Here is a 6,785-nt window from a genome sequence, read left to right as displayed (position 1 = left end):
GTTTGACCAGAACTGTAAGGTAGTAAAATCTTAGATATGTATCGGATATTTACTTGCGATTTGACAGAATTCAGTATTGTCTAGTATCGATGCTAGAGTCAGTCCTTGGAAGTCGGGTTTGACCAGAACTGTAAGGTGATGAAATCTCCGATATCTATTTACTTGCGATTTGACAAAATCTAGTATCATCTAGTATCGAAGCTAGAGTCAGTCCTTGGAAGTCGGGTTTGGCAAGAAGTGTGAGGTGGTGAAATCTCTGATACATTCGGATATTTACTTGCGATTTGACAGAATCCAGTATCGTCTAGTATCGAAGCTAGAGTCAGTCCTTTGAAGTCGGGTTTGGCCAGAACTGTAAGGCACAGGGCAAGACATTCTAGTATCGTTTAGTATCGATATTTGTGGCGAAGGGAAATTCGTCTTGGTGTGACTGATGGACAGACAAGCAGACACGATGTGTTCTGTAATTCTGCTACAACACAATTTTTATTCCTAAGCTTATATATACACCAAACCATAGACCCTCGAGAAAAACGGGACAGGCAACTGCTGGGGTTTTTTTGTGCGATCTATCTTTGTGCGATCTATCTTGGAATATATTACGTTTATTTGCCAAGCGGTCCCCGACAACAATACTTCGTACTTAACACTGAATCTCATTAACGATCAAACTGACGTTCTGAATATGTACACTTTGCTCTTGCAAGGCACGTTCCGAGTAATGACACACAGAATTTTGAGGGTTTTTTGATACCAGTCATGGTGAATGTTCTGGTAACGATGAAGATCACAGTTTTTCTCGAGGGTCTACGACCAAAGTTAAATGTCAAAGTCGACATAAAATAAAAAACAACGGAAAGGTCAGATTTGCATGTTATGGCTTCATTTAACTAACAAATAAACTAATAGATAAACTGACGCTGTGAAATCGTCATTAGTATGTGTCCAGAACCCTGGATAATAAACAGGAAATATATTATCTGTTTTGCATTATTTCTGTCGGATTTCCATTCCCGACAATATTAGAGTCCCCAAATCGCCGAAAAATATAGGGTAAATATCGGAGATTTCACAGATCCGGCATGCCGAGGCACAGGGCAAGTCATTCAAGTATCGTCTAATATCGATATTAGAATTCCCAAATCGCCGATAAATATCGGGTAAATATCGTCGATTTAACAGACCGGGCGTGCCATGGCTCCAAGCAATTTATTCTGGTATCGTGTAGTATCGATATTACAGTCCCTAAAAACGCCGGTGAACATCGGCGGTTACACACAGACACGGCTTCCCATGGGACAACCGCAGTTCATTCTAGTATCGTCTAGTATCGATTCTATAGTCCCAAAATTGTCAATATGTGAAACTTCGATACTAGATTATAAATACCCGTTATTAAAAATTGTGCAAAGTCGCGCCTTCATGAGTGTCGAGAGACACTTGAGATTTTGAACGACGTGATCAGTCGTGTGTCATTATTGTCATGGCATTAATTTCAATAACGATAATCCCCCGATGGGCTTATCTCAAGTTTAAAAGCTTTACAAGAAAGTGTTTTCAGTCCTGACAGTGTAAACCTAATCATGGCGATGACTGATGTTTTAATATTTCTGCCTGTCGCACATATAGCGTTTGATTTCACTTTGACAAGCACTTTGAATGTGCGATCCCTGCTCGATCAGTCAGTCGCCGATTTTAAAAATCAGCCAGACATTATATTCTTAAAGAAACTCAACGATGTAAAGATTACAAAATGCCTCATTCATATTTTTACGGTGTTTGACAGTTTTTTCCGTCAGGGACGTCATGTACTTTATTAGCCGTTCGCTCATATCGTGAAGCTTCCCTTCGATCGATGCTGTAGCTCCATGCATGCTCATACACAGGGCTGCGCCGTTTACACTCAAGTGGAGATCGTATCGCGCTTTTAGCAGTGACTTTGATCACAAATCTTCATTCGATCAAGGTGAATTTAGTACTGATTTTCGCAAGTCTCAACCCTCAAATACGCTCTTACTTTGATTGTGAGAGCCCTCACTTCAAGCCCTCACATTTGCTCGCACTTCGATTGTGAGAGCCCTCACTTCAAGCCCTCACATTCGCTCGCACTTTGATTGTGCTGGCCCTCACTTTGGCCCCGCACTTGTCGATTTCCGGCACCCTTACATACCTGAGATTGTGTACACGGGCCATACAATTGTGTGAACTAAATGTTAGCTTGGTGTGTTTGGTATCCAGTCTAAAGTATGAGACGAATTGACCAAACAAAAATCAACTGTCTTTACTGCCAATTTGACCACTTATAAAGGCTTATCATTGATTGCCTGGGTACTTCTGAATTTTACCAAACTTCAAGATTTTTTAAAGTTTACCAGTCACGTGAACTAAGTTTTTTCAATCTATTCTTTCAGATTTCCAGCTGAACCTTGAAGACAGTGGTGTTGCGATTGAAGTTAGTTTTATTTTAACTCTCTGAGTTTGTTTATTCTGTATTTTGTACGTGCAATTTACTCTGTATTTTGTACTAGCAGTTTACTCTGTATTTATTGTACCTCTCTGAGTTCGAGTGACTATTTACTCTGTATTTTGCAGTAGTGGTTTAACATTGTAGCCCCTTTACCAAACATTTAAAAATTGAAATAAAGATTGATCTTTATATAGTATATATTTTGTGTATAAGTATATTCGAGTACCGATTCTGACTTTGACGAACTGACTGACGAATATAAATGGACGGAAGAGAAACAACCAGACGATTCCAATGATAGTGACTATGATTCCAATGATGGTGACTGTGATGACGACTGTGATCCATACGTGAAGTAAATCATAGACCCTACTAACATACATCGACCCAATGACAACAAAACAAATGCGTGCCCGTATGATACACAATTTTTTTATTGCATACAATGGTTTTGAAGTTACAGTTTGCATTTTGTATTTTCGAAAAGTCTCCTGTCCCATGATGTACGTTATACGGGGCATAAACAAATAATTTCGCCAGCCGAACTCGCTCCACATGCGGAGTCACGTAAACTTACGCGTCCACGGCACGCGAGCGATATTAAAGTATTAATATTAAAGTATTCAAAACTTGGCTCATACACGGTGCTATACATTATTCAACAACTGTTTTACTTCAAAAGCTTCTGTTATACAGCTATATTCCACGGTATACTTAGCGTTTCACGAGCGACGCAACACTTCCGTATTTACAAGTCGGAGGCCAACATGTCGAGGTCAATGTATACTTCCGGGGTCATTTCGTCGAAATACATCGATTATTTTTGCGCGGACTGTTACACAGGCATTTCGAATTAATTTCTTTTCGCGGATGTTGGGACCGATATTATACCTCTCTGTCAGGAAAATTTGGTTTACTTCCGAGGTCGTTTTCAAACGATTTTCGATACGTTTGTGGACGTCTCTGCCGGGCTCACCAACATACCGCCGCAAACACGTTCAAAACTAATACTTTTACCGCTAGATTTTCATGAAATTTACGTCTGCAATGAAGAATGGGTGTCACTCTCGCAATTTATCCAACTAACATGATAGTTTTTTTGTAGCACGGATTGTAAAATTCAAGTTGAAAATCACCTTGAAAACTGGCCCGTTGACGTCCGTTTGAAAGTTAACGGTCGCCGGCTTGAAGAACTTTCATATGCAAATGAGTACCGTGCGATCTGACTGTGCACTGGTCTGATGATATGTGTGTCAGCGCTGGTCATATACCATGTGAAAAGAGGGGTGTCCGTATTACACCTTGAGGGATAAGCAAAAAAGTGGCGACCGAGAAATGCGGAAAGTATACTGAAAAGAGTGTTTTATAGGCGATTTCGCTTTTTGAGTAGCTGAATTGCTTCACCATAAAGTTCAATATCATATCATACATTATAATTCTAACGCTATTTTCACTTGCACTTGACCGAGAATCTTTCTCAAAAGTGGTTTCGGCAACATTACCATCGTCCATCTTGAAATGAAAACGAGGTTATATACAAGGCGTCGGAATTTGAATGTTGTCTTTCGTGCCCGTCCTGGTAATCCGGCTTTGACAAACGATCTGGCAAACATAGTGGACTTCACTGTAAGCATGGAGGTAGGAAGAGACGGAGATCTGACTGCTGAACATTTTGCGAGGGCTCCGAAGAGGATTTTATCAAAAGACCAGAATGTTTTCCCGGATCTTACACGATCTTCAAGGTAAGTTGCCACGCGCGTAACGTAAGCAGACGACAAAATGTTTCAAGATTACCTTCTGACAATGTGAATACAGTACATCGAAAAAATGAAAATGAACGTTGTACCTGGCTAATCTTTAAACAAATGGAGTAATTTCGTGAAAAATATATGGAAAATATCATGACCAACAGAACTAAAGTATCAGCAGTGGGCTTATCGATGATACATGTTTAATTGTTTTACAACATCGCACCACGGCGCGATGGTCACCAGAAGGACGCCTTTATCAAAGTGGTTTTGTCTCCCTGAATGTTCTGACAAGATCCGTTACAGTCCCAGAAGTTGTCACGGTCACTCCTGACCGCTGACCTAGCTGTAGTACAGTAGTGGCTCGAGGTTTTGCTTGGGTATTTGGATCGGATGGCAAAATTTGGTTTTACCGTCCGACCCAAATACCCAGGCAAAACCAGCAGCTGCTCCTGACCGTGATTTTGTGTATACGTGTTGTCTTCATCAGGTTGTAGCGTTTCAATTTGACAGATGTTCCTATTTGCCAACATTGCATTTGCAGTGTCCCTAAGTGCTGCTGTCTCCGATGGGTGCAAAAGAGTAATTGACAGATTTTCTTTTTTCAATTTTTTTTCAGTGAAAGTTCTTGAGGGAGGCTGTTATGCCAAATGTTTCTGCTTTCTGTTATTGGTCAATGGAAAAGAATGACTCTCCTCATAAACTGTCTGTAAGTATTGAATCCTCTCAGTATGTTAATTGTATTCACAATCACAGTAGTATTTTTTTGTATTTAATACATTTTATTAGGTTTTCTCAAAAGTGTACAAGGTAATATTAATGTACCAAGGTGTACATATAAATATGCTTTTTATCAAATTCTCAACTTGATCAAAGTATGCATTTATTTTCCACTTATGACCAGTGATCTAGTAAATATATAAATTTCCACTCATGAATCAGAAAGGTCTGCCTTCCATTAACATTAAAAGAAAATAAAAATAAAATACAAGAACCAGTCAATTTATCTTGAACAGATCTTGAGAAATGTATGGCTAGAGGGTGACGTTAACATTTTTAAAAGTTTTTGTTATTTTTTTTGCTCTCCTCATCAATGCAGTCAAAATGTCAGGATTCCAAATCACGTTGTTCACGTAGTGTGTGGCATGTCAGTAAATGAATTCATGTTCAGGTGTAAATTCAATTGTCAACAATAACAATCACTGATACACAAACTCGAAAATTGTATTGACAAAGTGCATACATGGTTTTCCATGACAATGTATGTGATGCAATGTAAAAATACTGACAAATTGTCATTAATAGAATTACTTTGCTTGTCTTTTGTAGATCACTTATCTGAATAACAAGCCAGTGAAGGAAAATCACTGCCATGTACAGCCTGGAAAGGGTTTTGCAACCATATGTCTGCCATGCTGTATCAAATTACACACTACAAAACCATGGGGATCAGAACTGTTCCAGAGATTTAGAGCAACACATCTCTACCACAGTGATGGCATATACCACCCCGGATCCACAGCTTTAAAGCCTGAGACGACTCCTGCAAAAAGTTTGTGAAACCAAAGTGTAGCTGTCGTGAAGCATGCGTGAAAAGTACACTTTTAACAATCCCGTGAACACTGCATTTCCTGATTTCACTTTATGACACATTTGCAGGAGAGTTTATTGCAACATCACAAGTTTGTACAATTACTCCTAGTGCTTCCAGACAACCTTGATAACCTAGCTGCCTCTCTTTGAAACAGCTCTTGGTAATTTTGTAGTTGGTAGTTGTTTCTAACCCTAGAAATTATCAGTAAATGTGCCCGAAACAGAAAATGCTCCTATCTTAAATTTAAGCGGGGAATATACAGACTGAGAAAATCTCGTTGAAATGTCAGGAAAATTTAGTGATTTCAGCTGAACAGTAGACTTGCTGACACTTATTGCCAATATTTATCAAATGACATGTAATTCTGTACCTATACTACAGACAATGAAAGTATAATTAACATTGCATTGTAATTAGAGATATAGGTAATTAATTATCAAATCAGTGTAGTATGTTGTGTCATTTAATATGCTGCCTTTTGTTGTTCAAGTTTATTTAAAGGCATATATTAAAATATATTTACACTAAAAATATGTTGTGTACATGATGATATATAAGTGCTTACAATCACTTGAAAAGACAATGATTAATTGGTGTGAGAAAAAGGCAATTTGATGTAACGGGCTGGTATGGCTCTGTAATTTTCAATGATTTTTCACTATTTTTGTCCATAATGTCAACTGCAGTTTCTTTTTCTATCTCCCTAAGCCATGCTGAGTTACACAGTGTCAAATTTGTAAATTCAGCCTGTACATTGACAGACTGCGATATTAGTGTTGACAAATTAAGTGAACACTGGTCTGGATAAGGGTTAAAATGCAAACAATAACTGTGTAGTTTACAAATTCATGTATTGACCCTGTGTTGAAGAGCTAAGTAATTGTTTCAATATGCTTCCAGGAGTTACACAAGAACTTATATCCGACATTCAAAACTAAAAAAATGAAAAAATCATCAAACTGGTCCTTGCGATTCT

General features: G+C 38.5%; 1 long non-coding RNA gene across 1 annotated transcript; it reads left to right on the top strand.

Moving 5' to 3' along the window:
- Positions 1–3,897: 3,897 nt before the first annotated feature.
- Positions 3,898–6,304, top strand: LOC139152373 (uncharacterized). Its single transcript, XR_011556614.1, has 3 exons — positions 3,898–4,209; positions 4,835–4,924; positions 5,545–6,304. It is a non-coding gene; the product is annotated as an uncharacterized lncRNA (long non-coding RNA).
- Positions 6,305–6,785: the final 481 nt, after the last annotated feature.

The sequence above is a fragment of the Ptychodera flava genome, chromosome 15 (assembly GCF_041260155.1).
Source record: "Ptychodera flava strain L36383 chromosome 15, AS_Pfla_20210202, whole genome shotgun sequence".
NCBI lineage: Eukaryota > Metazoa > Hemichordata > Enteropneusta > Ptychoderidae > Ptychodera > Ptychodera flava.
This window is presented reverse-complemented; position numbering and strand designations above follow the sequence as displayed.